A 15,498-nucleotide genomic window follows, 5' to 3' on the forward strand; every position below is an offset into this window, starting at 1 on the left:
GCTGAAGGAGCGTCCTGAAGCCTACAGTGAGGTCCTTCCAGGACCCTGGGGGTAGTGAGGAGCTTGAAGATAGTCTTCTAGAGCAGTTGACCCTTGAACTGAGTCAAAGGAAAGAAAACCTGCTGTCTCTGCCTCTGCCTCTGTTCCACTACTATCTGTGCAAGAGCAAGCACTTTTTCACAAGTTGTTTAGTGCTGTTGAACATGAGCCCTTAGAAGTTCTGGTGGGAATAAAGGAGTCAAACAGATTTTTCTAGAAATGCTTGGGAAGATGCACATTCAGAAAAGTGTTTCCTTTGGAGAGTGGTTATGAATTAAAAAAAAAAAAAACACCAAAAGTGAACCTCTGGAATCCAGCCCGATTCTGATTTTGTGAGGCAGAAGTCCCTGTGTAAACTGCATACTTTTTATTGCACAGATAATTGAGTCATAAAAAATAAAACACACTGGTAAAAATTAGATATGACCCAAATGCAGTCACAAGGAGTAGCTTTGTCTCAATGAAGTGGTGGGGTACATTACCCTCTTGACTTCATATTTAGCGCTTTATGTCTCTGTGTCTCATTAATTATCACTTTCAGCTTCGGGAATCCCATGACTACAAGGGGCCCATATGTGCACACTTGTATGTATACACAAGCAGACCCTGGGCAGACCCTGCTGGGGTAATGATATTCCGCTGTAACGTACTTTAATTAATTAAGCAAACACCTGCTGAGCACCTTCTCTGGGGTGCCCTACTGTGGGAACCAGGGACAGCCAAATGGGAAATGCATCTTGGACTTTGAGAACTTTTGAGAAATACATCTTGACTTTGAGGCGGACAACCAAAAAGGATTGCTTAAGATGAGCTCAGGATGATAACCCAAAGACACAGCCGTGACCTTCACCCGGAAAGGCCAGGAAGGCTCCCCAGCAGAGGTGACCCTCGAGAAGGATCTCAAGGGCAGGGGGAGGAGGATCTGTCTGGTCAAAGACCAAGGGGGATTGGTTCAGGGGACTCCTCCAGCACTTGGGGGTGCAGAGAGGGAGGGGCAGACAGCTTTATCCACCCTTCATCTGAGGACACCATTGTTATGGTCTACCAGAGTGAACAACTGAGCTGATGGGATGTTTCCATCTTTCCCGATGTTAAAAACTTGGGCTGCAAAGGTCTCCTCTTTCAAGGAACGTCCTCTATCTACATCACAACACCACCCCTTCCGAATGTTTGCTTTTGTTTTTTGAGGTACTAGGGATTGAACCCAAGACTTCCCACAGCACTCTACCACTAAGCTACATCCCAAGCCCCTTTTTATCTTATTTTGAGACAGAATCTCACTAATTTGTCTAGACTGACCTCAAACTTATGATCCTCCTGCCTCAGCCTCCAAGTCGGTGGGATTATAGGCATGCACCACCATGCCCAGTGTGATTTTATATTATGAAGATTTTACCTTGCTTTCTTTATGAGAAAAATAATTAATGAGCAAATGACTAGTAGCAAGTACCATTATGGAGTTGAAATGTGACCTGCTTGAATGGCCAAAAGGAACTATTTCCAAACAAAAGGGCATAGATACATTATTATTAAAATACTTCCATTAATTGCTTTCCATCTCATTCTCATCTGCCCCATTAGGCTGGTCCCTGAAGGATATTTACAACACCTGCTCTTGTACTGGGAACTGGACTTTCACCCTGACCAAAGCCCCCTCCGTGCCTCTTTATGGCACGTCCCGCTCTCTCATGCTGTAGACACTGATGTACCTGAACTTCCTACTCTCCTAGGATTTCTCCTGGGCCAGAACATCAGTCTGTTTTATCTTTGTTTCCTTCACCTACTCATAGTCCCTAGCACCGTGTCCTGCACAAATGTTCATGATGGATGTTAACAAAGAAACGATTTTTAAAAAGGATGATATCTGATTCTGTTTCATCATGCTCTCCATATAGAAATATTAATTTCAAAAAACTGTTTAATAAAGGTGTTCTAATTATTTTTACTGCCTTGCCATGCGGTGGCTCGTAATCAATGGCTCTTTAGCCACAAGCAGCTCCATTTGTCATGTCTCCCAGGCTAAGTATCTCACCATCACAATAAGGCTCTTCTATATAATTGGTATGTCTTATAATTGGAAATTCAGGCCTAGATTTCCACTTTACTAATTAAGTAGCTGTATGAACCACTTAGGACAAGGCAGATAGCCGTTCTGGGTTTCAGTTTTCTCAATTGCAGTGATCATAAGATTGTGATAAAGATGAAGATAATTAATACACATACTTTGAATATATGGCACAAATTTAATGAAAATATTAGTCATCAGCATTAAATAGTAAATCAGAGCATGTACCTCAATTGGGGGTACTATTTTCAATGTTATGGAAGCTTGGAACCATCTGACTGAAGTTTCATTTGTTTAAGAAGCACTGCTGAGCCTCATACCAAGCAGTGGGAATTTAAACTTATGGATGAAACTCAACCTCCACTCTCAAAGCTCTGTTGAATCATGTGTTATAAGAGCAATTACTGCCAACAAATGTGGTAAAGCCTACAAAAGCAGTTATTTTCAAAATAGAAGAAGGTCAGGAAAAGTCCCCTTCGCTCTGCCTGAGGAATCGAAAAATTCTCGAGGAACACAATATTTGTGATGAGTCTTGAAGGTAGCAAGAATTTAACAGGTTAGTAGGTAGAATAATATCCTCTCCCCCAAAATTTGTATGTGCTTATCTGTAGGAGCTATGGATGAAGGGCCTCGGGTGGAGAGATTGATTTCGATTATCAAAGTGAGCCCAGTCTAATAGCAATTAAGTCCTTATAAACAGAGAGCCTTCCTTTCCTGACTCGGCAAAGGGAGATGGGACTGTAGAGGAACTGTCATGGGACATGATGTGAGGACTCCATCCCCTGTAGCTGTCCTTGGAGGTGGAAGGAGGGGCCATGAGCCAAGTCAGGCAGCCTCAGGGGGCTGGAAGAGGCCAGGGCCCAGCTTCTGCCCTGGAGTTCCAGAAAGGAAGGCAGCCCCTGCCAACACCTTGATTTTAACCAGCAGGACTCACGTGGGACATCTGCCCTCCAGAACTGTAAGGTAATAAATCTGTGTCTTTCTCCAGCCACAAAATTTGTGGTCATTTGTTACAATGACAATAGCAGACTCACACAATGGGGAGGGCTTACCAAAGGGGAGTCATAAATAAATACCCAGAGGTATAGGAGAGAATGGTGGCTTCCAATAACTTCAAGTAATTCCACCTCGTGGAAATAGAAATGATATACAAGGGGGGAAGGGAGGGGAAGGCCTGGAGAGAACCAGACCCTTCATAATAGCAGCTTGCTGATGGGGGCATGTAATGCATGACAGATAGACAGCTGAGCATTTTACATACAGTAACTCTAAAACCCCCAAATGCTTCTTAGTGACCATTATAATCTCCTCTTATGGATGGGGAAACCAAGTGACAGAGAAGGCTGAATAACTTGCTCAAGCTTAATGTGGGTAGAGGGGCCACACCAGGATTCAAATCCTGCAGCCTGGATCACCCCCCTCCATCATCACACTCTCCAGTGGGCAGTGGGGGGCCTTGAAGGAGTTTGGAGAGGGACAGTGAGAACTGAGGTCCAGGCGGTCAGCTTGGGGATGGGTTATTTGTTATCTCTGTGCCAGTCTTGATCATCAGGCAGTCAGCAACATGTGTTGGAAGATAGGCAACTAGAAAAGGTTTAGTGGGGAAAGAAGTTGGGGAAACTGAATCAGAGGGAGCTAGAGAGAGAGTTCTAAAGGAAGGATACTGTGCTGCAAACCTTTGCAGTGAAATTTGCTGTTAGTATTTCACAACCCCAGCACCTCTGTCCTTCCTGCCTTTGAACAAGAATCCAGAGCCACTTCCTGGTCCACACTTCCTGTTACCAGCAGTCAGACACTATGTGTGTGTGTGTGTGTGTACGTGTTTAATTCTTAAGGACCAGAGTGTTTTCTAATACAAACTGCAACACTGACCATTTTTTTAGGAAGCAGAATCAGCTGGTCTCCTGTTTGGACACCCTGCTTGCAGCCTGTCCTGCCAAATGTGCAGATTGGCTCCCAGAATTCAAAGCTCTAACTGTTCCTCATCCTTGTTCTAGGGGGTCTCTCTGTTGCATGAGTGAATGAATGAATGAATGAATCCCCTCTGTAGCAGAGCTTAGGATAGCTCCAGGTGAACTGGAAGCACCTCTGGACATTATTTGAAACAAAACAAAACATAATATGATAGATGACATCTTAGAATCATCTAGACAATTTACATTATACATGTGCCTAGGAATCATCCCATCATCCAAGCAAACAGAACTATTGTTGGTGGGGCTTATGTATGATCATTCCTTCTCTGATTGGGAACCACCTCTATAAGTTCCTGAGAGCTCTTTCACCATCGTAGAAAAAAATAAAAGAAAAAAACCCATAACTCTGGAGTCAGAATTAAAGTTGTGTTTCTGTCTCTTTCCTTCAGTAATTTGAGGAAATTGTTCACTCTTTCTGATCTTAGTGCTAACTCTGGGACCTGTGATCTAATAATTTTCTCATAGACTTTTTGGAAAAAGTAGGTGATATCAACTATGGGAGGCAATTGGTACAGCCTGACACATAATAAGTGCTCAATAAATTGCAATTCTTGTCACCTTTTCCCACATTCTTCCCCCATAAATCTAGGGAGGACGTCTATAGGGAAATAATCTCAGCACCTTCTCCTGGTCAGGTTTGTTCCCAGCACTGGCTAGAACCTCTCCTGGGCAAATGATGTCCAACTCAGACTTGTTGTCCCTAAGCACATAGGACTGCTCTCCCTCTGGCTCATATCAGGGGGTGGAGGACAAGAGGGTGGCTCCTCTTCTTGAATGTAACTCCATAGTATGCTCAGCTGTGCCCTAGCACAGACCTCTTTCTCCCTGGCAAATGAAGGGCGACTGTCCACTCTCTCCAAATCCATGGTCATTGTATGAGCAGCTGACTCTTCTTCCTGGAAATGACAGCCTTGTACCAAGTGATGCTAACTGACATTTGCAAAACCTCTCACTTACCAGCCTCTTCCCTAGAGCCTGCCATCATTGAGTGCCTCTGCTGCAAGCCCGAGATCTCAAGAACAATTGCCCAGTGTTCTCACTACCCTCCTCTTTTGGAAATTGATATTCTGATATTCTCCCTCTCAACCTGTGCATAAAATCTGCTTGAGATGCTTTTAGAAGTTTGTCCTTCACCAGGTCACTGTCACAAGGAAGGTGCTCACATCCCACTGGGGAAGGAGAAGCCAAAGCGTTACCCCTCCCACTTTCTCAGGACTGCCACATGTAGTGGGACAGTCTTGGGCTAGTTGGCTCATTCTGTGTTCAACATTTTGCAGTTTACAGATGCCTTGGCTTTCACAGTCCTAACTTCCTATGATCCCCCCCACCCCCGCCAAATTCTTTTGGGATAACAGGAAGGGGATTGTTCGTACCTCCCCATTTCACCAACAAAAACTGGGGCTCCAAGTCAGACTTCAAAAGTATTTTTCCTCTCCCTAAATCAAGCACAAAATCATACAAATGTACTTCACATGTTTAGGGGATGGGTTCTGGGTTTTGTTTACATACAAGCATGAAAATAGGCCACTACTCCTAAATGACTCCATTGAGACAGAAACTGGAGCTCAATGGACAGGTGTTACTATTGCTCTTGAAAAATGAAAAGTGTCACAAGCATGATTTTTACAGATGAAAGGCAAATGAAGGGGGACTGTCCACTCTCTCCAAATCCATGGTCATTGCATGAGCTCTTCTAGATATGGTATTTGTTAACAAAATTTTCAAAAAAATTGACGGATGTCATCACTTTTATTAGGAATGATAGAAAGAATTTCTTCTTTGAATGTTTTCTTCCCTGGCTGGGATTTGAGGACTAAAATCATGCCCCATTTGGAAATGGGGAAAGCCTATTTGGAAAGCCCGGGGGCTTTTCTGGACAGATCTCCACTAGCATGGAATAGATCAAAGCTCCTTCCCTATGTCTGAACTCTGGAAGCCTGAATCCACAGGTGGTTGTTTGTTTTTTTTGTTTTGTTTTGTTTTGTTTCTCAGTAATATAAATTAGCAGGAATTCCTGGGATCCTGGAAAGTGTGCTACTTTCCCAACTTCAACTACTGGAGGATTTGCACTGATCACTAGGTCTCGAAAGGGAAAGGGTGGGGAGAGAGAGAGAGAATCCATCCCTTTGGAAGCCTCAAATGGCTGCCTTGTTAGTGGCTTGCTGACAGTCCTCAGATCCTTGAGATCCTGATGTCACAGTGCACCTAGAAAGCCAGGTCCAAAGGAATAAGGGAATTGACAAGGCATCAGCTGCCCCCAGATGATTCTTCAAGGAAAGATCTCCCAGGTGGTTCCTGATAAAGAGGGCAGATGACTGACCATGTGACTTGGTGGTCACCAATAACCCCATCTGGTACAGAAGAATCAAATAGAGGAGGAAGACTGGCTATAAGATAAGAACTTCCATTAACCACCCGGGAAGGAACAGTGACACCACAGCTGTCTCTGAAGAAGGCTGTCATATTAAAACACAAAACACCTATGCGTGCATGCGCGCGCGCACACACCCACACACACACACACACACCTTGTCTCTTGTGTTTAGTTCTAAAAGCCACCAAAGGACAAAGCATTGAAACCACTCTATTTTACATCCCTCAGTAAAAAGGATGCTAGCAGAGTCAACATATTTTATTACTTCTAAGAATTGTGGAAGAAATGACCAATTTATAGCCATTGTGATCCTGCTCCACAGTTAAGTACGACCCCCTGGGACCCAGGAGTTGCCAAATGCCAATTAGAAAATGACCAGGAACATTTTTCCTCCTTCATTTTAGAAACAAGCAATCATCGATACTAAAGCTTCTTCCAGATCAAAATCTCACTTCTTTGCTCAAAGTGTGCACAGCACAACTCTTTCTTGTCCCGGTTTCCCGGCCTCTGAATTGTTTCCCTGCCTCCCTGCCCAGGAGGAAGGGGATCACTGAAGGAAAGTGTGAGTCTTCTCTGAATCTATTTAGCTGGGCTGCTGTGTGATCAAATAAACAGAGATGTGCAAGTGTCCACAAACTCCACAACGTGCTACAAATGTTATTTATTAGCAGAAGATGGTGCTTATTTCATGCAAAAATTGGGATGTCTTTCCTGATCTCCCCAGCCTGGGGGAGCCTATTCTGGAATGCTCCGTTCCTCTCCACCAGAGCACTGTTATTGCATTATCTTTGTTCGGTACTGATCCCTGAGGCCAGAGTACCAGTTTGGCATGGACAAGAGCACATCATAAAGACAGAATAAACAATGCGCAAAAAAAGGTGTGCAAATGTAAAAGAACCTCTCTTTGTCTTGAAGAATGGGGGTCAGGTCAGTCAGCCTGAGCTTCAGCCTGAAGGAATTCTTTTCTTCATATTGGTAGGGATCCATAGTTCTGCTCCAGAGAAGTCCCCTACCTTAGTTAGCATCCCTATGGAAGAGGGTCACATCCCTCAAGCACACAGCATGGAGGATGCACACCCTCCAGGGTCACCATTTCTGCCTTCCTTAGTCAGGGGGCACTGAAACTCAGCAGATGAGCAGGGGTAGGCCAGACTTCTGGTTATTATCTAGGATGATGTTGCACTGGCACCAGATCCTACTGGAAAGAGAAAGAGACCTAGAGAATTGTTACATTGCCAGGAATGACGCTTGCCAGTTGATATCACATGGAGGTCTTAACATTGGCCATGGTAGACTGTATTAATACCAAAAGGGAATTGGTAAATGCTACAACCAAAGCTTTTTTTTTTTCCCCCAGAGAGCTGTTCAAAATTTACCAACATACCACCCACTTAAGCTCACTGTTAAGTCTAGAACCTATAATTTTGCTTGTGTTTTCTGGATGATATTCTATTTGCCCCTCCTCCCACCATGCTTTTGAATTTTACTGATTGAGCCTCATCTGCTTTTGGTGTGTACTTCTTCCAGAGATATGCCTGTGTTATGTTCACAGAGATCGAAACAATAGGCCCTGGGTTTGTACAGAACCTAAATATCACTCATATCTTATTTTGATATCAAAATATCTTATTTTGACCTGCACCTCAGTCCAGAGAAGGACAATTAGGGCTCTTACTTACAATCTGCAGATGGGAAAGCTGGTTCATAGAGGTTCCATGGGAATGATGGGGCAAGGTAGGGTGTAGGACCCAGTGATCTTCCCTACCACCTTGCTGCCTTGGAAAGTCAAAAAAGTACCACCAGACAAAACAGCCACCATTCCCAGGGCAGACTGCGGCCAGCCGGGAAGAGCCAAGTGCGGAGAGCACAGAAGCAGCTTTTATGTGGTTTGAGGCTACATTCTGTGATTCTTTATGTAGAAGCAAATTGTCCTTTTAATTATTGTGTGGGCTGTACTGAAATAGATGCACATTCCTTGAGACACTGGCAGTCGCCAGAATGGCCCAGGTGTTCAGCCTGAAGATCCGCCAAGTTTCGAACTTGAGGCTTCTAATTGGGAGTGGTATCCGTGTTTCAAAGCAAAAATTTTCGCTTTTTCAAACGAAGCCTTTAGAATATTGTAAATGGAAAGCACAATAGACTAGCAAGGCATTCATGGAGTATCCCATTATGAGAGAGAGCTGGGGACAAGGTCCTGGTAGCCGGTGTTCACTGGTACATTAAAGAACCCGCTCTGGCCACCCGGATTCATCTCAGCTGTGAGTCTTGCAAATGCTGCCAAAGGGAAAGTTCCTTTGGTTGAACATCTGTGACTGTCGTCTTTAGAAAACACCTTCATAGACCCTCCTGCAAGTCTGATACCGAGCACCTCGGCCTGTGAACAAGTGAAGTTTCCAGAAAACCAGAACAAAGAAAAATCCAGGTTCCAGTCACGCATTCATCTTTGTTCTTCTGCCTGGGGGTCGGGGGACAACACTGATCTTGGGCTCTGCAGGGACACTCTGCAGATGGTTCAGTCCCCTGCTTTCCCACTTGTTGCCCTGGCTTGGGTGATCAGGAGCACAATTGCTTTAGTGCTCCTAAGTGCTTTCCCACAAACCAAGCCCCAGGGTCATGTCCCCTTTCCTCTCTGCAGACACTAGGGCCCTCAGAACCCCCGAGCTCTCTGGTGTGACCCCCTGACAATGTGAAGGGGAGGCACAAGTGCATCCTGATGACTGAATGACCTACACATGGCTTTCTATCACTTGTTGAGAGGACCCATCCAGATTCACGGAATTCCCAGAGCGGATGTGATCTACCTGGGTTATGCTCATGCAAAAATGAAATGCGCTGCTTCCCTCCTCATGGTCTCATTACTCAAATTGTTTTTTAGGCATATTCGGCTCCTTCCCTTCATGGTGATACTGTGCGTCAAATCAATGGGATTTTTATTCAAGAGCTTCCCCCACATCCTGACCAAGGGAGATGCCCAGCTCCATCCACATAGCTCAGTCTCTCCCAGGATCTCTGAGCACATTCTCCTGGGGTGGAAGACCACCCGAGCTAGTTCATCTCAGGATGGAGACATCAGAAGCCTGTGCCCATGAGTGTGCCACCTCAATTCTCAGGACTGCCTGGATCCCATTTTTTTCCTCGACTGATTATCTTTCCCATGAACTGACTTACCTTCCAATAAATTCTATTTTTTGGATTATTTTTCTCAAGTTAACAAATGTCTCTCAAATTGCTCAAAGTGAAAACAACCCTCATTGTTAAAGTGCAAAATAAGTGAGAATCTTACATGCTGAGGCGGGGGGCTCTGGTCACCACCTTTGGGCATCTCTGGGCAGGTCTGGACTTAGCTTTATCATGACGCATCCCCACCGAGTGACAATAAACCACATAAGTGGGGTAAGGGGTGGAGAACAAACCTGCAAATGGTTTACAGATTTGGGTTATAAATGCCCAAAGCATGGAACGGCTGCAACCTGGGAGCTTGTCTGTGTATCTTTCCCAAATTGTTTCTGTGTTCACCCATCATGATGGGAGGGAGTTGGGCCAGATGATGGGGTCCTGGAGATCGATGATTTCATCATGCCGGAGTTTGCCTCCATTCAGTAGCCACGAACAGCACCTTCTCCGGGCAAGGCACTGACCAAAGGAATGGGTAGGTTGTATCCTCTGACCTGAGGTGACACAGCAAGATCTGAATTTGAGAAAAGAGCCCAGAATGGAGGGACAGAGACTAGAGGGCAGCACCCTGTGGCCTGGAATAACCAGGGCTCCAGTCCTGGCTGTGAGGCAGGAGGGACTTCAGTGACCCACTGAGTAACCTGAAGGGACAAGTCCACATGACCCAGAGTCCTGACTTAGGGGACGCTATACCCTTCGGGTATTAACAGGCCGCCATTTTGCTCTTCTGTGGTGTGTGGCTGAGAGGGAATTGCTCAGAAGTCAGTCCCTTTCCATTTTTGCTTCTCAGAATAGCTGCATTTCTTCTGGCCTCCCAAGAAGAACGGCCTCACTGCGCCTGAGAACCAGCAGACCACACAGAAGACCTCGCGACACCTGCTCTTCTCAAGTCCTTGTGCTTCTCCAGAGTGGGGCACACAGCAGGAAACTGCTTAGCGACTGCACGTAGGAAACTGGGATTCCAAACTATTCCTGTGGGGCTTTTCCTCCCTGCTTTTGTTCTCCTGTTTTGTTTCCAGTCCTTCCTGATTCAATCCTCTCTCCACTGCACAGCATGCTAACCGGTTCTGCAGGCCGTGGGATTCAAACTGGGCTGGGGCTGGGGCTGCCTGGGTTCCTGGGCACCGATTCCCCGTGGAGCTGGCCAGAATGAGCCATGGGACTCCAGGTGGGCAGGCCCAGGGTGAGGCTGCTCTTGGAGCCCCAGGTTTCTCTGGGCTGACTGCTGAGTTTCCATCACCTTTGTCTCTTCCTCAGCTCATTCGGCTCCTGACTGTCACTCTTTCCCTTCTGTCTGCAGTCCAGCCAGCTCTCAGTGTTTGTTTCCTCGATTTCTCTCTTAGCACATGAATCTCCTTCCATCAGCATCGGTCGCTCCCTGAATCTGCATCTCTTCCTCTGTTTCTCTGTCTCTGCCAACATTTCTGTCTCTCCGTGTCTCTATCCTCTGCCTTTCTGTCTCAGTCTCTCTCTGTCTCTCTTTGTGTTTCTCTTTCTGTTTCTGGAAGCTTCTCTCTCTCTCCCTCTCCATCTCCTGAATTCTTTCACTTCCCTTTCTTTTTCGCTTTCTCTTGGTCGCTCTACTCTCTCCCCGTGCCTCTGTTCTCTTGCTCTCTCTCTCCTTTCCTCCACCCCCCTCTCTCTTTCTGAATTTCTTTCTGAAGCTCAGCAGCTTGGCTTTGGCCCAGCTCCCAGACGAAGCGGGCTGGGTTTGCAGGATAGCTAACTTTGCACGGTGAGGGTTAACTTTTCCCCCTCCTCCTCAACTTTCCTTGCATTTTAGCATCCCTGAGTCAGGCCAAAAGCACCTCCTAGAGAAGGGCCCACGTGCCGTGGCAGGAGCCACCCAGCCGCACTGCACCCCAGAGAGCACCAAAGGAGGCCGCTTGACAACTACAGCATGCAACGTGCCGGGATTTCTCTGGCCATGCTCCAGCTAGTCAGAGCCAATTAATATGAAATCAATAGGCCCAATCGACGTTTTCAGAAGTTAACTCAAAAAAATCCCTGAAGATTAACCAGCCTGTGGCCTTTGCTATGAAATTGTTACCACACCACTTTCTTTTCTTTTGAAAGTCCAGATGGGCAGATAAATCCAAAGTGGATCAACCACATCTGCCATTCCTCCACACAAATTACACCCCCTCCCCCAAGGCTTCCCTCTCTCCAACAGGCAAAGCACTCAGAACCTGCACTGAATTGACGTTTTATGCCGTACTGTATGTTTTGAATTCCCGATTGTATTAAGAGGAACCGCATCCTGACCCCTCCAAGGCAAGGAGCCGGCAAATTCTGAAATCTGCCTTTTCTAAAGGCCACAACAGTGGTGGCAGAGGGGGCTACTCTCCTCTGGGCACAGAATGGATCCACAGTGACTCCTGGCCTCCGTTGGCGGCTCCCCCATGGACTGAAGCAGTATTCAAACCCCCCAAAAAACCTGGTGACATTTTCTCCCTCTCTATGTTTGCCAAGTGCCATGGTATCATTCCCAGTTTAGAAATGAGGTTACTAATGAAGTCCTTTCCTGCAAGGAGTGGGAGGGAGGAAGGAGAGAAGGCAGAGGTTCCCTGGATTAGAAATCCTATACAGAGTGGCAAATAACTGCAGGAATCGGGGCAGCCTCTGGGGTTTTGAGCCAAGTTTCAAGTTTGCTACGCCAGGATGTCTAAGAGGGGTCCTTGAAACAGGAGGACCTGAAGCAGAGGCGGAAACTAAGGATCTTGAGAAGAATCAAGGGAATGTTGGGAAAATAATGAGTGCTTAAGAGATTGTTATCCTCCCTGGCTTTTGAGTGTTTCATAAGTGAAGCGCCCAAGGGTGTTAAAAGGCTAAAAAATTAAATTTTAAAAGGTTAAAATTTAAGTTGATGACCAGGCACTGTGGCGCATGCCTGTAGTCCCTGTGACTCAGGAGGCTGAGGCAAGAGGATCACGAGTTTAAAGGCAGCCTCAACAACTTGGGGAGGCCCTAAGAAACTCAGCTAGACCCTGCCTCTAAATAAAATATTAAAAATGGGCTGGCGATGTGGTTCAGTGCTTAAGCTCCTCGCCTCAATCCCTGGTACCAAAAAGAAAAAAAAAAATTAAGGTGATGGATATGCTAATTACCCTCATTGTACTATTATTATCCAATGTATCCATGAATCAAGACAACACATTATACCTCATAAATATTCACACATATCATGTGTCCATCAAAAACTTAAACTATTATTATTTTTTTGAGTCTAAGGTTAGGCAAATAGACTCTGAAGCAAGATTAAGAGACTTTTCCAGCCTAAGTCCAGTCATTACTGAACTTGCATCCTTCAGGTAAAACAGTGTTTTTCAAAGTGTTCATGAAGAAAGCAGCCAGGTGAATGGCATCCTTTACAGTTAGGAACTGCAGGGACTCAAAGTTTACCTTTTGCTTTCATATCATTAAGAAAAGTAAAGGAGTTATATCATTTGGTGTGGGTTGGGACTCCAGGCATAAAAATTAAGCTTTTCCATGAAAACAACGTGGAATTCCAGAGCTGGAAGATGTTTAGAGATTGATTCATCCTCTCGATGCAGCAGGTGAGGACAGAGAGGCCGGGAGACAGAACACTGTGTACAAGGGGGCACGGCGAGTGTGGTGGAGGGTGACAACTTTGTAAGCTGGTCATGTGGTTGTGACATTTCTTCCAGCCACCCTCAGAGAATCAGGGAATTTAAAACAAAAAAAAAAAACAAAACGGTGTCGCCTGTGTAGATTATGACTCCTGCAATTGAGGCTTTAGAATGAGGTTGCTTGGAGGCTGGGGGGAGGCGAGACATGACAGAAGAGCACCTTAGGCTTGGCAGGACTGTGTCATCGTGGCAGACAGCAGACCTGGCTGTCCTGAGGCTCTGACATTGGCCACTTTCCGTGGTTCGACTCAGAGTGCTGCCCCGCTCCTGACCAGAGAGTATGGCTTGGGTAGCCAGAGTGGTATCCTACCCGAGCTCCCTTGATGGCCTCTAAACTGGGCCCCAAGAGTCCCTGGCTGTGTACCCACATCTTGCCTGCTCCTATAAACCTCAGCAGATCTGTCCTTTGCTGCCTGCCCTTGCTCCAGAACCCATTGCCTGGACCTTGTCCTGACTTGGGTTTGAATTGGACACTTCCTATCATTATCCCAGCTGCATGTCCAAGGCTTCCCGGTGGGGATGCCCTGTTGACATTTGGAACCAACAGCTTCGGCTGTGTGGCAGGCAGGACATGGTAGTGCTGAGAGCCAATGCCAAGACCATCAGCTGGACTAACCACTGCATTCACCCACCCCTCCTGCCACCGGCCAGGATGTGCACCTGTATACACATTTTCAAGATGAGTAAGTTGAATCTCACCAAAGAGAAGTGACTTGCTCCAAAGCAAACAGGCCTTTGTGGCAAAGTGGCAAATCCAGGTAGAAGCTTCACCTTCCCAAGCCGCCTCTCTGTTTTTAGTTTCCTTTTGGGTTATTGTTTCCAGCCTACACTTTACAGTACATGTTCTTAGTTCTAGTCTAAATGTTAGATGATATCAGGGGATGGAGGTCTGGTGTGGATCATTTCCTCTGACTGAAAAGTAACTGGAATACAAAAATATGTTTTTGAAATGATGTTAATTTTTATAAAGCCAATACTCATTAAATGCTCTCTAGAACCTGGCTCTGTTTGAAGCACTTTAGGTGTACTAAGTCATGTAATCCTCACAATAGCCCCATGAGGTAGTACCCATAAAACACTCAAAGCACTTGTAGCTTTGCAGATGAGGAAACAAGGGAACACAGAGATTAGGTCACTTGCCTAGGACCATGCCACTCTTAAATAGCGGAGCTGGGATTCAACCCAGGCTATCTGGCTCCAGAGTCGCACTTTTAGGTGCTATCCTGGGCTGTCAAAAATATTTTGACAGCCAAAGAAATAGTCCAAACCAAACATAATTAGTGTTGTTGGAGAAGAAGCAGTCCTTTCTGCAGAGCTTTGGCCTGGTCTCTTTCAGCCCGTGACCTCTGGTGGCTGCTCAGATCCCATGCAGGATGTGGGCGACCCGAGGGGGAAAGTGACTTCCGTGGTAGGTGGTGGAATTGGGATTTGAACCCAGTCCAAATTAGGGCCTATAATTTCATCCTCATTGTACATAAAAGGAAACTGAGGCCCAGAGGGGTTGTGGGAGACACAACCCCTTCTTGGCAGGGATCTGGTGCAGCTCTCTGCACAGGATCAGTGTGACTATGAAGTCCTAAGTCAGATTCTGTCCCCGGACTGAATGATTTCAAGGTGAAGAGAATCCTTAGTCCCTTTGGAAGAGTCTGGGTTCTTCACTACACTAGTGCAGGGAGGGATTTGTTTCAGGCTTCCACGGACACTGCAGGAGAAGACGAAGAGAAGAACAGAAGAGAGGGAGGTACAGGGTGAAGATCCCGGGGCTCTCTGAGAATTCAGACTTCAAATTCCTGTTAGTAGAGCGTGAATGTGGGCCCTTTACCCGGAGACCCTCAAGGAGGTAGCAAAATGACATCAACTCCATCCTGCAGGACAGAGTCTCCTATCCTCCATCAATGTGGATTTCCAGCCAAGATCAGGCACTCTGGGGCCTTGATGCTTTCTTTATAAAGTGGGGTCCGAATACTTCTGACTCGGCTAGTTGTCCAGCACTTAAGTAGACAACACAGTTCTTCCTTATTGAGGACACACTGTGGACTGTGCAATGTTTTTTCCCTTCCCCATCCTCTATGTTAACCTCTGTTCTCCTGGATAATAAGCTGAGAAGAACATTGGTGGGATTTTATTTCCTTGCGAGAATGAAATGAAAAGTAATCTTCAGGGCTGGGGTTTGGGCTCAGTGTTGGCTTGGTTCCTCCTGGAGGTCCCAAGAGAGAATCT

The sequence above is a fragment of the Marmota monax genome, unplaced genomic scaffold, assembly GCF_021218885.2.
Source record: "Marmota monax isolate L192 unplaced genomic scaffold, Marmota_monax_Labrador192_F-V1.1 WCK01_AAM20220418_F8-fsc00020, whole genome shotgun sequence".
NCBI classification, from domain to species: Eukaryota; Metazoa; Chordata; class Mammalia; order Rodentia; family Sciuridae; genus Marmota; species Marmota monax.